The 18,534-nt window shown below is 46.6% G+C and overlaps 1 pseudogene; it reads left to right on the plus strand.

Moving 5' to 3' along the window:
- The first annotated feature begins 587 nt into the window (after window positions 1-587).
- LOC125512379 lies at window positions 588-18,265 on the plus strand (annotated as a pseudogene).
- The last annotated feature ends 269 nt before the right edge of the window (window positions 18,266-18,534 follow it).

An 18,534-nucleotide genomic window follows, 5' to 3' on the forward strand; every position in this document is an offset into this window, starting at 1 on the left:
TCCCACGCATATATTATGGTCCCACACCTATTGCAAACCATATTAATATGTTCAAATATACCAGAACTAGAAACATAAACGACGATGAGAAACATATAACTATAATCTATCCTCCAATTCTTCTTTCTTCTTTCACCTGGATTTACCTTCTCAAATGTAGCATCCAATTATGTGCAGAAAAATCTGAAAAGAGTTCCTTGCGAAACGGAAACCTACAGATCATTACAACAAAACAAAAAAGGGGGAAAGTCAGAAAAAACTCTGTAGCAAAAAGAAGTCATGCTTTTGCCAGTTATTTACTGCAAACTGTGCAACTAACATAACAAATCTGTGTAAACAAAAAATTTCATAACTATTATAATAAAATATTATGCTATGGTCATGTTGTTTTTGGAACTAAGATTATCACAAAATGGTGTGCAACTGCCTATTTACTAAGTTTTTAGGTTGTTTGAAACACTCTTTTTCTGTGGTTACCAACTGATGACATCAATTTCTTCTTTTTATATATGTGCAGGGAGTGTGTGGTAGCATCCAAGAACAAGGAAAAAAATGCTTGATCTCAATGAGTTGCCTCTAGATCTCAATGAGCTTCCTCGTGATATGGATCAGCAGCAACCCAGCATACAACAAGGAAATTGGACAGAAAATGGTCGATCTGTTTACTACACGCAGGCAAGTCGTGATGGTAACCCTATGGGCCATGACAATGTGGCAGGCCAGTCATCAGCCCGTGGTGCCCGTGTAGTGGTGTCTTTGCAGTCAGAGAGTCATACTCTTGATGACACAGGAACCGAGGCAAATGTTCCTGGTCCAACCAGGACTGAGCTAGAAGCTGGGGCTGTTGACAGAGCTGTGCAAGTAGAAGAAGGAGAGGATGAGGCTGGTTCTCAACCTATGGAACCCTATGTTGGCATGAGGTTTGACAGCCTTCAAATTGCTAAGGATCACTACAACAGCTACGCACTACGGATGGGTTTCTCTATCAAGATGAACACCTCTAGACGGACAGCCCGCACCAATGAATTGATAAAACAATAGTTTTGCTGCAACAAGTTCAAGAAGACCAAAGCTGATGATGGAGGAGCTGAGGCTCCTCCTGTCCTGGACCCTATTCCAGATCCAAAATCTGTTAACAGTGATGAGGAGATGGAAGAAGAACCTCCAATATTTGCTGAAGAGGAGGCTGGTACTAGTAAGAAGAAGAAGAAGAAGAAGAAGCGCAAACGCGAGACAATAAAGCAGACTGAATGCAAGGCAAAAATTTTGGTGAAGCTGATAGATGGGCGATGGGAGGTGACGCACTTTGTTCGTGAGCACAATCATACGCTTGTGAACAAACCGTCATTGTCCAAATACTTAAGATCCCACCAAGGCATCTCACCTGATGAAAAGGAGTTTCTGCGCATCTTGTATAACTGCAACTTGACTACAGGTGTGGTGTTTTTCTATATCCCTTGAAGAATTAATTTTCCCTCTAGGCAGTCCAGTGTGCAACTGTTATGGTACTACTGTGCAACTGAAATGGCTTAACTATGCAACTGGTGTCCAACTTCCCATGCTTCTTGTATATCATTTTTGGTGCTTCTTGTGCACCTAGATTGTCTTTACTGTGCAACTACACAATGTCATGTATGCAAAAACTGCAAAGTGTTTTTAAAAAGGTGCAGCTAGGTGTCCATTTCCTGCGATTATGTTCTGTGCCAACACGTGTCCTATTACTGTGCAGCTGGATGTGCCATTTGTGCAACTAAAAAAAGGATATATTGTTTGTTTTTGCATTATGCAGGACGAATGATGCATGTAATGGCAGAGTTCTATGGATCTGAGATGATGGTGCCGTTCGGACCAAAGGCAATAACAAATCTTTGTACAAGTTTCCGTAGAGATGACACAAAGGAGGGTGATCTGATTGAGACAATTGCGCACTTCAAGGATATACAAAAAACCGATCCAGACTTCTTCTATAAGGTGAAATATGAGAGTTGTCAACATATTTTGGGTGGACGGCTTAGCTCAAAAAGCTTATGCGGAGGCGTACCACGATTGCATATCGTTTGACACCACCTACATGACCAACTTGTACAATATGCCGTTCGCGCCCTTCATAGGAATAAACCGACATGGCCAATCTTTCATGTTGGGTTGCGCGTTTGTGAGGCAGGAGTTGGCATCGAGCTTTGATTGGGTCTTTGGAGCATTCCTAGAGGCTTGGATGGCAAACCTCCTGACAACTTCATCACCGATCAGGATGGTGCGATGAGGCTGTTAATACAGAGCATCTTTCCAACCACCGTGCACCGCTGTTGTCGATGGCACATCATGAAAAAGGCTCAGGAAAAGGTTGGTTGGCTGCTGTGCTGGAATCCAGGACTCTCTAATGATTTCAACAAGTGTGTTGACTTCAGCTTCACTATAGACGAGTTTGAGCAGAATTGGGCTGGGTTAATGATGAAGTATGAGGCTATGACACACACGCACTTTGAGAAGTTGTACGAATATAGGTCAACTTGGGTGCCGTGCTACTTCAAACATAGGTTCTTCCCCTTCCTCCAGTCTACACAACGTAGTGAGGGGTTCAACGCCGTCCTCAAAAGATATGTGAACCCACACAACTCAATGCTGAACTTCGTCAAGAAATATGAAAAAATCCAGAACCACATCCTTGCCAAGGAAGGTTGCAATGGTTACAGGACAGAACACCTTGAGATTGAGTTGTGGTCCAACTTCCCAAGAGAGAAGCAAGCTTACAAAACCTATACTAGAGACCTTTACCGCAAGTTCAGAGAAGAGTTTGAGCTGATTGGACGTTATAATGCATTCCAAGTTGGTGCTGATGTGTTTGAGCTCAGACCGAACCAGGAATTTGTTGCGAAATATGGTTCTCGAAACTACTTGGTGCAGGCACGGGTGGAGGAGGGTTCCTATTTGTGTGAGTGCTGTAAAATGGACAAGGACGGCATCCTCTGTTGCCACATCCTCAAGGTGTTCACCCATGTTGGTGTTGATGTCATACCGGAAAGGTACCTGCTAAGACGGTGGACACCTACTGCTGTACCTAGTGCGCCAGGGACTGGTTATGAGCAACCGGATGAAATGCCTCCTCAATCAAAGAAGCAGATAAGGGAGAGGAACATGATATATGATTTTCAGAAACTAGCAAAGTTTGCGAGTGGTTCTGATCCAGCACAAGCTATTGTATACAAGCATATGCGTGCAGCACGTACCGAGATCGGCCACCTGAACAAGTCCAAGAAAAAGAAAAAACCGACTGCTGCAACGGGGCCATCAGATGATGGCAACCCTCGAGGACCTCCTCCACCTCCAGGCAGCAATCAGGGGGCTCATCATCCAGGTAATTACCTGCCCCAACTCCTGATCTAACTAGGTGTGTAACTTCAGTTGCCCACATCATTGTGCCTAGTTGCACACACCATGGTAGCCACTTGGACAGAACATACTGTCTAGTTGCACACGCTGTGTTAGTTCAAGCATCAAGATAACACAGCTAACTTATTTTTCCAGTTCTGGATATAGGTGATGTCAACCCTCAAGGACCTCCTCCCCCTCCTGGCTGTACATGGCATCCTCCGCCACCTCCTCCCCCGCGTGCTCCTCCCAATGTGTAACACCCTCGATGCGACTATATCTCACACGTGTCGAGGCACGACTTAGAGGCATAATCGCATTGAAGGCATATGTCGCAAGTTAGGCAATCTTCACAACATCCCATGTAATATAGATAAAAAAAGGGGAGATAACATAGTTGGCTTACACTTGCCACGTCAATCAAGTACATAAATAACATTGCATCAACCAAACACTCATGGCCCGACTATGGCGCCAAAATAAAAGAGAACCCAACAAGCGACACGGTCCCGATCACCCCCAACTGGGCACCACTACTGATCATCAGGAAAGGAAACATAGTAACATTGAGTGTCTTCGTCGAACTCCCACTTGAGCTCAAGCGCGTCTCCTGGAGCGGAATCATCAGGCCCTGCATCTGGTGTAATAGTAATCTGTGAGCCACAGGGACTCAGCAATCTCGCACCCTCGCGATCAAGACTATTTAAGCTTATAGGTATGGCAAGGTAAAATGTATGTGGAGCTGCAGCAAGCGACTAGCAAATATGGTGGCTAACTTATATGCGGAAGAGAGCGAGAAGAGGAGGCAAAGCGCGAGCGAGAAACTAGAGGACAACCTACGCAAACATTACTCCAACACCGTGTCCGCTTCCCGGACTCCGCCGAGAAGAGGCCATCACGGTAACACACTCAGTTGATTCATTTTAATTAAGTTAAGGTTCAAGTTATCTACAACCGGACATTAACAAATTCCCATCTGCCCATAACCGCGGGCACGGCTTTCGAAAGTTCAAATCCCTGCAGGGGAGTCCCAACTTAGCCCATGACAAGCTCTCATGGTCAACGAAGGAATAGACCTCCTCCCAAGACGTTCCGATCAGACTCGGTATCTCGGTTCTTCAAGACACTTCGACAGGTTAAAACAAGACCAGCAACACCGCCCGAATGTGCCGACAAATCCCGATAGGAGCTGCACATATCTCATTCTCAGGGCACACTCAGATGAGCCAGACGTCGGGTAGGCCAGCCCAGAGTTGCCCCTGGTAGCCCCGGACATCGCTCGGTGGGACCAACACTCAGAGGAGCACTGGCCCGGGGGGGCTAAAATAAGATGACCCTCGGGCTCCGGAAACCCAAGGGAAAAAGAGGCTAGGTGACAAATGGTAAAACCAAGGTTGGGCATTGCTGGAAAAGCTTTAATCAAGGCGAACTATCAAGGGGTTCCCATTATAACCCAACCGCGTAAGGAACGCAAAATCCGGGAACATAACACCGATATGACGGAATCTAGGGCGGCAAGAGTGGAACAAAACACCAGGCGAGAGGCCGAGCCTTCCACCCTTTACCAAGTATATAGATGCATTAAGATAACGAGATAATATAATGATATCCCAACAAGTAAATAAATGTTCCAATAAGGAACGGCCTTCAATCTTCACCTGCAACTAGCAACGCTATAAGAGGGGCTGAGCAAAGCGGTAACATAGCCAATCAACGGTTTGCTAGGACAATGGTGGGTTAGAGGTTCGACATGGCAATTTGGGAGGCTTGAAAGAAAGTGGTAGGCATCGTAGCATTGGCATAGCAAAAGAGCGAGCAAACTAGCATAGCAAAGATAGTAGTGATTTCGAGGGTATGATCATCTTGCCTACACAGTTGTCAGAGTTGACTGGATCCTTAAAAGCAAACTCAACGGGCTCCTCGTTAGTGAACTCGTCTCCCGGCTCTACCCAAACAAGACAAACAAGCAACAAGGACACAATCAACCACGTGCAAGACTCAAACAAAATGATGCAATGATGATATGCTATGCGGGATGCGATGCGGGATGCAAAATGCAAGATATGACAGGAAATGCATGAACCTGGCCTCAACTTGGAAATACAAGTGTGCCACTGGAAAGATGAGATGAAATCTCTTGAAAACGATATAAAGAACGCCGGAATCGGAGTTACTGTTTGGAAATGGCAAGCGATTCAAATATGACACCGGTCTGCGATTTACAGCAAGTAGCCATCTAAATGCAACGAGATGAACATGCTACAGCACCCAAACATGGCAACAAAATACATGGCAGGGATGCATTCAAGATGCTTAACAAAAGTCTATCACTGAGCTACGGCCAATTCATCCATTAACAGGTTCAAACAAGCATGGCAAAAATGCATATGGCAAACAGATCTCAGACTTAGTGAAATTAACACTTGTCTGGAATTTCAGATCAGGTAGCACTCTTCGGAGCAACAAAACTACATGCTACAGGACCTGAACATGGCAAAGTAAAGCATGGCATGGAGCTACTCAAAGAGCTTAACAAAAGTCCCTTAGTGACCTTGAGTCAAAAGGGATCATAAAATACAATTGCAAGCATGTGAACATAGCAAAAACATAATCAGTTTTCAGACTCAGTGAAAACTGACACATGCTGAAACATAACTCAAGTAGGCATGTTTACGAGCTCAGTGCACTCACTACGGTGCAAGTCATGGCAAGCTAAGCACACACCCATCAATAATACACAAAATGAAAGCTAGACATGGCAAGAACAATAGCATAGCATGCATGGATCAACTACAACATCATCGGCAAAATTGCAAACAAGTTGACAATCTGCCCAGATTCACAAAGTAGCAAAAGTAGAGCTCGATTGACTCAAGCTAGGGTGCTCCATAATTGCAAACAAAGACATTGATGGAAAGAGCACTACAATATTAACAAAACATCCTTACTGACCATCCTCAAAAGAGGCACGGATCACTAGGAAACAACATGAACATATGGCAACATGAGATAAACAGATCAAGGACTTAATGGAATTGCTAAGTCCCTAAAAACAGAATTAACAAGTGCACCACTTTGCAAGCTCGTGCTAGTCACCACACACATCACAAAAATACATGGGTTGCACCTCTCGAAAGATGACAAAACCCTTAACAAAACATATGTAGAGCTCATGGGCATATCATGCACACATTAATCATGGAAAAAATGACAAAAACCTAAATGGAGCAGCAGATCTGACAATTATCTCAAGTAGCCCTCTTCTAACAGCATTTCGGGCACCAAGATGAACTCAAATAAAATGGTGCAATGGAATGAAATGATGTACTCTCTGAGATGAACATTTTGATATGCTATATGCATGAATCGGAGCTACGGATGCAAAGTTACGAGGCTGTGAACATGAGCACTTGGACTGAGATTTCGGGACTTACAAGAAAAACAACCTCCGGATCTAGGGTTTACTGTTCACGGCACACGAACCGAGGCGGCCGGATCTTCGCCGGAATTCTTCGCCGGAGTAGGAGGGAGAGGCCGAGGCGAGGGGCGGCGGGGTCCGGCGTTGAGGCGGCGGCGGGGCGGCACGGACGCGGCGGCCGGGGCGGCGAGCGGCCGGGCGGCGGGCGGCGGAGCTGCGGCGCGCGGCGCCGGGCGTGGAGAGGCGGCGGCGGCTCGTCGGCGGGTGGCGGCGGGCGAGGGAGGAGAAGGAGGCGCGGGGCGGCGCGATGGATGGGCCCGCGGGGGCCTGATGCGGGCTTCCCGGGCCCGGGCGGCGCGGGGATCTGGGGACCGGGCGCGGGCGAATGACGCGATGCCACGTGGCAGCGGCGGGACAGGTCGGACACATCTGGCCCGAATCGGACGTGTCCGGCGGCGAGAGGTGGAAGACGACTAGGGTTTGCCCGAAAATTTTGGGGAGTGGTCTTTAAATAGAGGTGCAGGGGGCTAGGAGAGTCCAAATGAGGTGCGGTTTTCGGCCACGCGATCGTGATCGAATGCTCTAGATGATGGAGAGTGTTTAGATGGGTTTTGGGCCAAAATGGAGGGGTGTTGGGCTGCAACACACACGAGGCCTTTTTGGTCCCTCAGTTAACCGTTGGAGTATCAAACGAAGTTCAAATGGTACAGAACTTGACAGGCGGTCTACCGGTAGTAAACCAAGGCCGCTTGGCAAGTCTCGGTCCAATCCGGAAATGTTTAATCCCCACACACGAAAGAAAGCTAGAAATGACCACCGGAGGAGAACGAAGCGCCGGAATGCAAAACGGACAACGGGGAAAATGCTCAAATGCATGAGATGAACACGTATGCAAATGCAATGCACATGAAGACATGATATGAGATGCATGAAAACGACAACAACACACGGAGACAAAGACCCGAACCCGAGAAAATAAAATAACTTATCGCCGGAAACGGCAAGAGTTGGAGTATAAATTGGGAAAGTTACATCTAGGGTGTTACAACACTCCACCACTACGAAAGGATCTCGTCCCGAGATCTAGGACTGAAAGAACGCCGGGTACTCAGAACGGAGGTGATCCTCGCGTTCCCAGGTAGCTTCACAGTCGGAATGGTGTGACCACTTGACTTTGAGAAATTTGATTGACTTGTTGCGAGTCTTGCGTTCAGTCTCTTCAAGAATAGCAACTGGGTGCTCACGATAAGAGAGGTATTCTTGGAGCTCAATGTCCTCAAAGTTGACGGTGCGGTCAGGAGTCTTGAAGCACTTTCGGAGCTGAGAGACATGGAACACGTCATGAACATTTGCAAAGTTTGAAGGAAGCTCGATTTGATAGGCGAGGTCGCCTCTCTTGCTGACAATCTTGAAAGGTCCCATGTATCTAGGGGCAAGCTTCCCTTTGATACCGAAGCGACGAGTACCTTTCATAGGAGAGATGCGGAGGTAAACATGATCTCCGATCTCGAAAGCCAAATCACGGTGCTTACTATCATAGTAGCTCTTCTGGCGGGATTGGGCTGCTTTGAGGTTATGTCGAATGACTTTGCACATTTCTTCTACCTCTGTGATTAAGTCATTACCCAAAAGCTGACATTCATCGGTTTCAGACCAGTTGAGAGGGGTACGGCACTTCCTGCTATACAGAATTTCAAATGGGGCCTTGCCCGAACTTGCTTGAAAACTGTTGTTGTAGGAGAATTCAGCATAAGGAAGACAATCCTCCCACTTCATGCCGAAGGAGATCACACAAGCCCTAAGCATATCTTCAAGAATCTGGTTGACAAGCTCGACTTGACCGCTAGTTTAAGGATGGAAAGTTGTGCTGAAGCGGATGTTAGTGCCCATGGCCTTCTGAAAAGAATCCCAAAACTTCAAGGTAAAGATGCTGCCACGGTCTGAAGAGATCACTTGAGGAATACCGTGCAGAGAAACAATACGAGAGGTATAGAGTTTCGCCAATTGAGCTGCAGTGATTGACTCTTTGATAGGCAGAAAGTGAGCCACTTTGGTGAGTTTGTCGATGACAACGAATATAGCATCATTGCCACGCTTGGACTTTGGAAACCCAGTCACAAAGTCCATTTCAATGTGGTCAAACTTCCATTCTGGAATGGCAAGAGGTTGGAGGAGACCTGCTGGCCTTTGGTGTTCTGCCTTCACTCTTCTGCAGACATCACATTCATTCATGAATTGAGCAATCTCGCGCTTCATTCGAGTCCACCAATAAGCTTGCTTGAGGTCCTGATACATCTTCGTGCTCCCAGGGTGGATGGAGAGGAGAGAATTGTGAGCCTCATTCATGATCACTTTACGGAGGTCACCTTTGGGTACAACAATACGATCCTCGAAGAAGAGAGTATCCTTGTCATCAAGGCGGTAGCACTTGTACTTGGGTTGACTCTTGGCAATCCCAATCTTCACCTTTTTCACCATAGCATCAAGAAGCTGAGCTTGGCGAATCTGGTCTTCCAAGGTAGGAGAGACTTGAAGGTTGGCGAGGAAACCTTGAGGAACAACTTGCAGATTAAGTTTGTGGAAAGCTTCACAAAGCTCGGGTTGATAAGGCTTGAGAATCAGACTGTTACAATAAGCCTTTCTGCTCAATGCGTCAGCAATCACATTGGCCTTGCCTGGAGTATACTCGATACTCGGATTATACTCTTGAATCATTTCGACCCATCGAGTTTGCCTGAGGTTGAGATTAGGCTGAGTGAAAATGTACTTGAGACTCTTGTGATCAGTGAAAATGTCCACTTTTCTTCCCAATAAGAGATGTCTCCAAGTCAAAAGAGCATGCACAACTGCCGCCAACTCGAGATCATGAGTGGGGTAGTTCTTTTCATTAGGCTTCAACTGGCGAGAGGTATAAGCAACAACTTTCTTCTCTTGCATCAACACTGCGCCAAGACCTTGGAGAGAGGCATCACAAAAGACCTCGTACGGCTTGGATTCATCAGGCGGAGTCAGAACTGGAGCAGCGATCAATTTCTCTTTCAAAGTGTTGAAAGCAATGTCACACTCCGGAGACCAAACGTACTTGACGTGCTTCTGGAGAAGATTTGAGAGAGGATTCGCGATCTTAGAAAAGTTTTCAATGAATCTTCGGCAGTAGCTTGCGAGACCGAGGAAGCTACAGAGTTGCTTCACGTTCTGAGGAGGTTCCCAATTCACAATTGCAGACACCTTCTCAGGATTCATGGCAATGCCCTTGGCAGAGATGATATGACCAAGATAAAGAACCTCATCGAGCCAAAATTCACACTTGGAGAACTTGGCGTAGAACTGATGTTCTCTGAGCTTATCAAGAACCAAACGCAAGTGCTTGGCATGATCTTCCTTGTTCTTGGAGAAAACCAGAATGTCGTCGAGATAGACCAAAATGAAGTCATTGGTGTAGGCGTTGAAGATGAAATTCATCATGCGAGAGAACGTCGGAGGAGCATTGACGAGGCCAAAAGACATGACAGTGTCTTCATATGAACCATAGCTTGTCCTGAAAGCCGTCTTGGGAATATCTTGCTCACGGATTTGAATCTGATGATAACCCATACGGAGGTCAAGCTTGGAGAATACTTGAGCACCTTTGAGTTGTTCGAACAGCTCGTTGATGTTGGGAAGTGGGTATTTGTTCTTGATGGTCTTCTTGTTCAATGGACGGTAATCAACACAAAGTCGGTCCGTTCCATCCTTCTTCTTCACAAAAAGAACACCACAACCCCATGGAGAAGAACTAGGCCGGATGAGACCCATTTTCTCTTGAATATCGAGTTGCTTCTTCAGCTCCTTCAACTCTTCAGGTCCGAGCTTGTAAGGACGTTTACACACAGGTTCCATGCCAGGCTCAAGATCAATAACGAATTCAACTGGCCGGTGTGGAGGCATTCCTGGAAGCTCTTCTGGAAAGACGTCTTGATATTCGCAAACGACTGGAATTTGAGAGATGGCATCCAATTCACCCTTCTCATTGAGAGAAAACAGACGGATAGTGTTATCCCGAGCGGCAAAGACAATTACATCCTCAGACGAATGAGTCAATTGAATCTGCCTGGCTGCACAATCAAGATGCGCCTTGTGCTTAGAAAGCCAATCCATCCCAAGAATAAGATCAATATCCGAGTTGCCAAGAACCATCGGAGAAGAGAGAAACTTGTAATCGCCCAACGTGATAGTAACATCTGGGGCAATAGCGCTTGCATTCATGAATTTACCCAGAGAAACAACAGATAATTGTCTAGGCAAATCTTGTAAAGGAAACTCATGCTTAGAAACAAATGGTCTTGAGATGAAACAATGCGATGCACCCGTGTCAAAAAGAACTTTTGCAGGCATATCATTAACAGGAAGGTTACCCATGATCACATCTGACGAGTCCTTTGCCTGAGCTGCATTCATCAAGTTGACATTGGCGGACTTGGGGTTATGCTTGACCACAGCTGTACTTGCCGATCTAACAGGAGGAGGAGGAAGACGCCTCTGATTGAGACACTTGTTGGCATAGTGACCCTTCTATTGGCACTTGTTGCACGTGACCTCTGAAAGCGGCCAGTGATACGGAGCACTTGATCTTGGAGCTTGAGACGAAGTTTTGTTCTGAAAGCCAGGGTTGGGGGGGGGGGAAGATCCACTGCCACCTTTGCTCTTCTGCTGATACGGCTGACGGAACGGAGGAGGAGGAAGCCAATACTTCTGCTGCTTGGCCACTTGAGTAGAGGAAGAAGGAGTAACATCTCTGACTCGCTTCTTGGAAGCATCACACCTCAACTGAGCAGCCTCTTGCTTCAATGCCATGTTGTAGAACTCATCGTATCTCAAGGGCTCGAAGAGAACAAGAGCTAGCTGGATTTGTTCTCTGAGACCACCCCTGAACTAGTATATCATGCTCTTCTCATCAGGGACGTCCTGCTTGGCAAAGCGGGCGAGCTTCTGAAACAACTTGTTGTAGTCATAGACAGACAAAGAGCCTTGCTTCAGGTTGTGGAATTCCTCACGCTTGCTTTCAACCATGCTCTGAGGAATATGATGAGCTCGAAAATCTTGACAGAATTCATCCCAAGTGATAACACGTCCACCTCTGGAGTCCTTGTACTGCTGGAACCATTCTGCAGCTTGATCTTTGAGTTGGAAGGAAGCGAACTTAATAAAGTCCTCAGGCCTGACGTTACTGCACTCGAAATGCTTGCACAGATCCACAAGCCAATCGTCAGCATCGGTTGCCTCAACACAATTGCTGAAAGTCTTTGGTCCGTTAGCAAGGAACTGGTTGAGTGAAGCAAAGTGATTCTGATCATTGCCTTGATTGCGCTCTTGGAGAATTTGCATGATCAACTGTGTGTTTGCATTGGTTGCGGCCATCACAGCTTGCCATGCCTCCGGAGGAGGTGGAGGTGGTGGCGGATTAGGATTCGGAGTCGTGCGCGTTGGAGGAGCCATCCTGAAGAGGTTGACATCCATTAGCACAATGATAGATAAATATTGAAGCTGAATCCAACGGAATGAAAATTGCAACATATAGTCTTCACATCCGAACAAAATGAACAAATGCATTCCTCTTGAAATGGTCACATATCCATAAATTGAGAAGCCACGTAGAATTAAGGTAGAGAAATAAATCGACAAGGTACGGATCAAGAACGAATAATCGGTAAGAAATCCCAATCTCAAACCAATATCCGTGGAAGAAGAACTAGAGCTACTAGAATTCCCACCTATGAAACTCCCGAACCTTTCCAGTTATGCAATCAGGTGTTGGGGATACAGGGGAAGCATAATATCTCACCCAAACTAGCAAATCCTACATCCAGCTGTATCCATCCTTCAACACATAACCAAGAAAAACTTTGGAAACCATCTACCTCAACCTTCGAAAAGCATCCGTTATACAAGTTATGGCGATACTCCTGAACTCCCGCCCCAGTACTGGGTGGCGTCGAGGTTATCTCACCAACCAACTGCATAAAAGAGATTTTTGATGTCGGCGTACTAAACTCAGGTATTCCAAAACTGCAACGATAAAATTATGATGACAACACCTCAGAGCTCAACTCCCCGGGACACTTCCACTAAACCCCTGACAGGAGGCACCAAGACAATGTTCTCATCATAAAACCATCGGAACGATTCCAAGATACCCGCGTGATCCTAAAAAAAATTTAGTGAAATTTGAGAAGAGAAGAGTCAAAACTGTACGTCAGGATGCCTTACCAGAGCGATGAGGAGACTGGGAAGTAAAAAGAATTCCTAAACTCTCCGATATATAATTCCTAAATGACTCAAAACATTTTTTCTAGACACAACTCGGCCGCTAAAAAATGATCAAGCAATGGGGCTCCTAAGGTCGGGGAAGGCTCTGATTACCAACTTGTAACACCCTCGATGCGACTATATCTCACACGTGTCGAGGCACGACTTAGAGGCATAATCGCATTGAAGGCATATGTCGCAAGTTAGGCAATCTTCACAACATCCCATGTAATATAGATAAAAAAAGGGAGATAACATAGTTGGCTTACACTCGCCACGTCAATCAAGTACATAAATAACATTACATCAACCAAACACTCATGGCCCGACTATGGCGCCAAAATAAAAGAGAACCCAACAAGCGACACGGTCCCGATCACCCCCAACTGGGCACCACTACTGATCATCAGGAAAGGAAACATAGTAACATTGAGTGTCTTCTTCGAACTCCCACTTGAGCTCAAGCGCGTCTCCTGGAGCGGAATCATCAGGCCCTGCATCTGGTGTAATAGTAATCTATGAGCCACAGGGACTCAGCAATCTCGCACCCTCGCGATCAAGACTATTTAAGCTTATAGGTATGGCAAGATAAAATGTATGTGGAGCTGCAGCAAGCGACTGGCAAATATGGTGGCTAACTTATACGCAGAAGAGAGCGAGAAGAGGAGGCAAAGCGCGAGCGAGAAACTAGAGGACAACCTGCGCAAACATTACTCCAACACCGTGTCCGCTTCCCGGACTCCGCCGAGAAGAGGCCATCACGGTAACACACTCAGTTGATTCATTTAATTAAGTTAAGGTTCAAGTTATCTACAACTGGACATTAACAAATTCCCATTTGCCCATAACCGCGGGCACGGCTTTCGAAAGTTCAAATCCCTGCAGGGGAGTCCCAACTTAGCCCATGACAAGCTCTCACGGTCAACGAAGGAATAGACCTCCTCCCAAGACGTTTCGATCAGACTCGGTATCTCGGTTCTTCAAGACACTTCGACAGGTTAAAACAAGACCAGCAACACCGCCCGAATGTGCCGACAAATCCCGATAGGAGCTGCACATATCTCGTTCTCAGGGCACACTCAGATGAGCCAGACATCGGGTAGGCCAGCCCAGAGTTGCCCCTGGTAGCCCCGGACATCGCTCGGTGGGACCAACACTCAGAGGAGCACTGGCCCGGGGGCTAAAATAAGATGACCCTCGGGCTTCGGAAACCCAAGGGAAAAAGAGGCTAGGTGGCAAATAGTAAAACCAAGGTTGGGCATTGCTGGAAAAGCTTTAATCAAGGCGAACTATCAAGGGGTTCCCATTATAACCCAACCGCGTAAGGAACGCAAAATCTGGGAACATAACACCAATATGACGGAATCTAGGGCGGCAAGAGTGGAACAAAACACTAGGTGAGAGGCCGAGCCTTCCACCCTTTACCAAGTATATAGATGTATTAAGATAACAAGATAATATAATGATATCCTAACAAGTAAATAAATGTTCCAACAAGGAACGGCCTTCAATCTTCACCTGCAACTAGCAACGCTGTAAGAGGGGCTGAGCAAAGCGGTAACATAGCCAATCAACGGTTTGCTAGGACAATGGTGGGTTAGAGGTTCGACATGGCAATTTGAGAGGCTTGAAAGCAAGTGGTAGGCATCGTAGCATTGGCATAGCAAAAGAGCGAGCAAACTAGCATAGCAAAGATAGTAGTGATTTCGAGGGTATGATCATCTTGCCTGCACAGTTGTCAGAGTTGACTGGATCCTTAAAAGCAAACTCAACGGGCTCCTCGTTAGCGAACTCGTCTCCCGGCTCTACCCAAACAAGACAAACAAGCAACAAGGACACAATCAACCACGTGCAAGACTCAAACAAAATGATGCGAGATGATATGCTATGCGGGATGCGATGCGGGATGCAAAATGCAAGATATGACAGGAAATGCATGAACCTGGCCTCAACTTGGAAATACAAGTGTGCCACTGGAAAGATGAGATGAAATCGCTTGAAAACGATATAAAGAACGCCGGAATCGGAGTTACGGTTTGGAAATGGCAAGCGATTCAAATATGACACCGGTCTGCGATTTACAGCAAGTAGCCATCTAAATGCAACGAGATGAACATGCTACAGCACCCAAACATGGCAACAAAATACATGGCAGGGATGCATTCAATATGCTTAACAAAAGTCTAGCACTGAGCTACGGCCAATTCATCCATTAACAGGTTCAAACAAGCATGGCAAAAATGCATATGGCAAACAGATCTCAGACTTAGTGAAATTAACACTTGTCTGGAATTTCAGATCAGGTAGCACTCTTCGTTGCAACAAAACTACATGCTACAGGACCTGAACATGGCAAAGTAAAGCATGGAATGGAGCTACTCAAAGAGCTTAACAAAAGTCCCTTAGTGACCTTGAGTCAAAAGGGATCATAAAATACAATTGCAAGCATGTGAACATAGCAAAAACATAATCAGTTTTCAGACTCAGTGAAAACGGACACATGCTGAAACATAACTCAAGTAGGCATGTTTACGAGCTCAGTGCACTCACTACGGTGCAAGTCATGGCAAGCTAAGCACACACCCATCAAGAATACACAAAATGCAAGCTAGACATGGCAAGAACAATAGCATAGCATGCATGGATCAACTACAACATCATCGGCAAAATTGCAAACAAGTTGACAATCTGCCCAGATTCACAAAGTAGCAAAAGTAGAGCTCGATTGACTCAAGCTAGGGTGCTCCATAATTGCAAACAAAGACATTGATGGAAAGAGCACTACAATATTAACAAAACATCCTTACTGATCATCCTCAAAAGAGGCACGGGTCACTAGGAAACAATATGAACATATGGCAACATGAGATAAACAGATCAAGGACTTAGTGGAATTGCTAAGTCCCTGAAAACAGAATTAACAAGTGCACCACTTTGCAAGCTCGTGCTAGTCACCACACACATCACAAAAATACATGGGTTGCACCTCTGGAAAGATGACAAAACCCTTAACAAAACATATGTAGAGATCATGGGCATATCATGCACACATTAATCATGGCAAAAATGACAAAAACCTAAATGGAGTAGCAGATCTGACAATTATCTCAAGTAGCCCTCTTCTAACAGCATTTCGGGCATCAAGATGAACTCAAATGAAAACGATGCAATGGAATGAAATGATCTACTCTCTGAGATGAACATTTTGATATGCTATATGCATGAATCGGAGCTACGGATGCAAAGTTACGAGGCTGTGAACATGAGCACTTGGACTGAGATTTCGGGACTTACAAGAAAAACAACCTCCGGATCTAGGGTTTACTGTTCACGGCACGCGAACCGAGGGGCCAGATCTTCGCCGGAATTCATCGCCGGAGTAGGAGGGAGAGGCTGAGGCGAGGGGCGGCGGGGTCCGGCGTTGAGGCGGCGGCGGGGCGGCACGGACGCGGCGGCCGGGGCGGCGAGCGGCCGGGCGGCGGGAGGCGGAGCTGCGGCGCGTGGCGCCGGCGTGGAGAGGCGGCAGCGGCTCGTCGGCGGGTGGCGGCGGGCGAGGGAGGAGAAGGAGGCGCGGGACGGCGCGATGGATGGGCCCGCAGGGGCCGGATGCGGGCTTCCCGGGCCCGGGCGGCGCGGGGATCTGGGGATCGGGCGCGGGCGAATGACGCGATGCCACGTGGCGGCGGCGGGACAGGTCGGACACATCCGGCCCGAATCGGACGTGTCCGGCGGCGAGAGGTGGTAGACGACTAGGGTTTGCCCGAAAATTTCGGGGAGTGGTCTTTAAATAGAGGTGGAGGGGGCTAGGAGAGTCCAAATGAGGTGCGGTTTTCGGCCACGCGATTGTGATCGAACGCTCTAGATGATGGAGAGGGTTTAGGTGGGTTTTGGGCCAAAATAGAGGGGTGTTGGGCTGCAACACACACGAGGCCTTTTCGGTCCCTCAGTTAACCGTTGGAGTATCAAACGAAGTCCAAATGGTACGAAACTTGACAGGCGGTCTACCGGTAGTAAACCAAGGCCGCTTGGCAAGTCTCGGTCCAATCCAGAAATGTTTAATCCCCACACACGAAAGAAAGCTAGAAATGACCACCGGAGGAGAACGAAGCGCCGGAATGCAAAACGGACAACGGGGAAAATGCTCAAATGCATGAGATGAACACGTATGCAAATGCAATGCACATGAAGACATGATATGAGATGCATGACAACGAAAACAACACACGGAGACAAAGACCCGAACCCGAGAAAATAAAATAACTTAACGCTGGAAACGGCAAGAGTTGGAGTACAAATTGGGAATGTTACATCCGGGGTGTTACACAATGGCCCTACAGGCAGCACTCAGGGGGCTCGTCGTCCAGGTAATTACCTGCCCCCAACTCCCCATCAAACTAGGTCTGTAACTCCAGTTGCACACATCATGGTGCTCAGTTGCACCGAACAGGCTACCTAGTTGCGCATGCTCTGTTACTTCGAGCATCAAAAAGATAAACACAACTGACTTGTTTGTCCTGTTCTGCCTATAGGTGATGCCAACCCTCAAAGATCTCCTCCCCCGCCAGGCCCAACTACCAGTGCCCTTTGTGCTACTCCCAATGGACCTACAGGCAGGACTCAGGGGGCTCATCACCCAGGTTAGTACCTTCACCGACTCCAAAACAAAAACTAGGGTGAGTGACTTTAGTTGCACATATCATAGTGCCCAGTTGAACAGAACATGCTACCTAGTTGCGTGCGCTGTGTTAGTTTGAGGATCAATCTAAAAATCTAACTTGTTTTTCATGTTCTGCCCATAGGCGACTACAATCCAAGTACCATGATAGGCCGTGCTACTGCAGGTGTTTTTTTCAACTTAACTTGCACACAGCAACCAGTTAGTTGCACAAAATGTACTGTGTGGTTGCACAGAGCATCAGTGCTGGTTGCACAATAACAAAAATACTAAACTTTTTATATGATTATTACATAGGTGATCGTGACGGTCCTACTGCCCCGTTGGAGGCTGCATCCCTTGCACAAGCTTCTGATGATTTTGTGCCCAGGGATCCTCCAAGGTCTACTACAAAGGGTAGGGCAAAGAGTCGATGGTACAAATCGGCGCTGGAGCTACACCCAAAGAAGAAAAACAAATGCAGCCAGTGCCAATCTACAGAGCACACTGCTGGTGTGTGTCCACAGAGGCTTCTGTGATTCTGTTTCCTCATTTGTAACTTTGGAACAAAAAAGGAAAATAATGATGTCTTTTTTAGCAATGTTGGGACCAAGTGGACACATTCAGCATCTATGATTCCTCTTTATCTAATTTATGCTGCTTGAATTAGTTCATGCACTGTATAAAAAAAGTTGCTATTTGTGCCTTTGTTGGCAACTGGTTAAATATTTAGTTGTTAAACAATTGTATATCCAGTGCTCCTAATGTATCAACAAAAGTGATGATATTGAGTTGCAAACGCAATTAC

This window comes from Triticum urartu, chromosome 6, assembly GCF_003073215.2.
Source record: "Triticum urartu cultivar G1812 chromosome 6, Tu2.1, whole genome shotgun sequence".
NCBI classification, from domain to species: domain Eukaryota; kingdom Viridiplantae; phylum Streptophyta; class Magnoliopsida; order Poales; family Poaceae; genus Triticum; species Triticum urartu.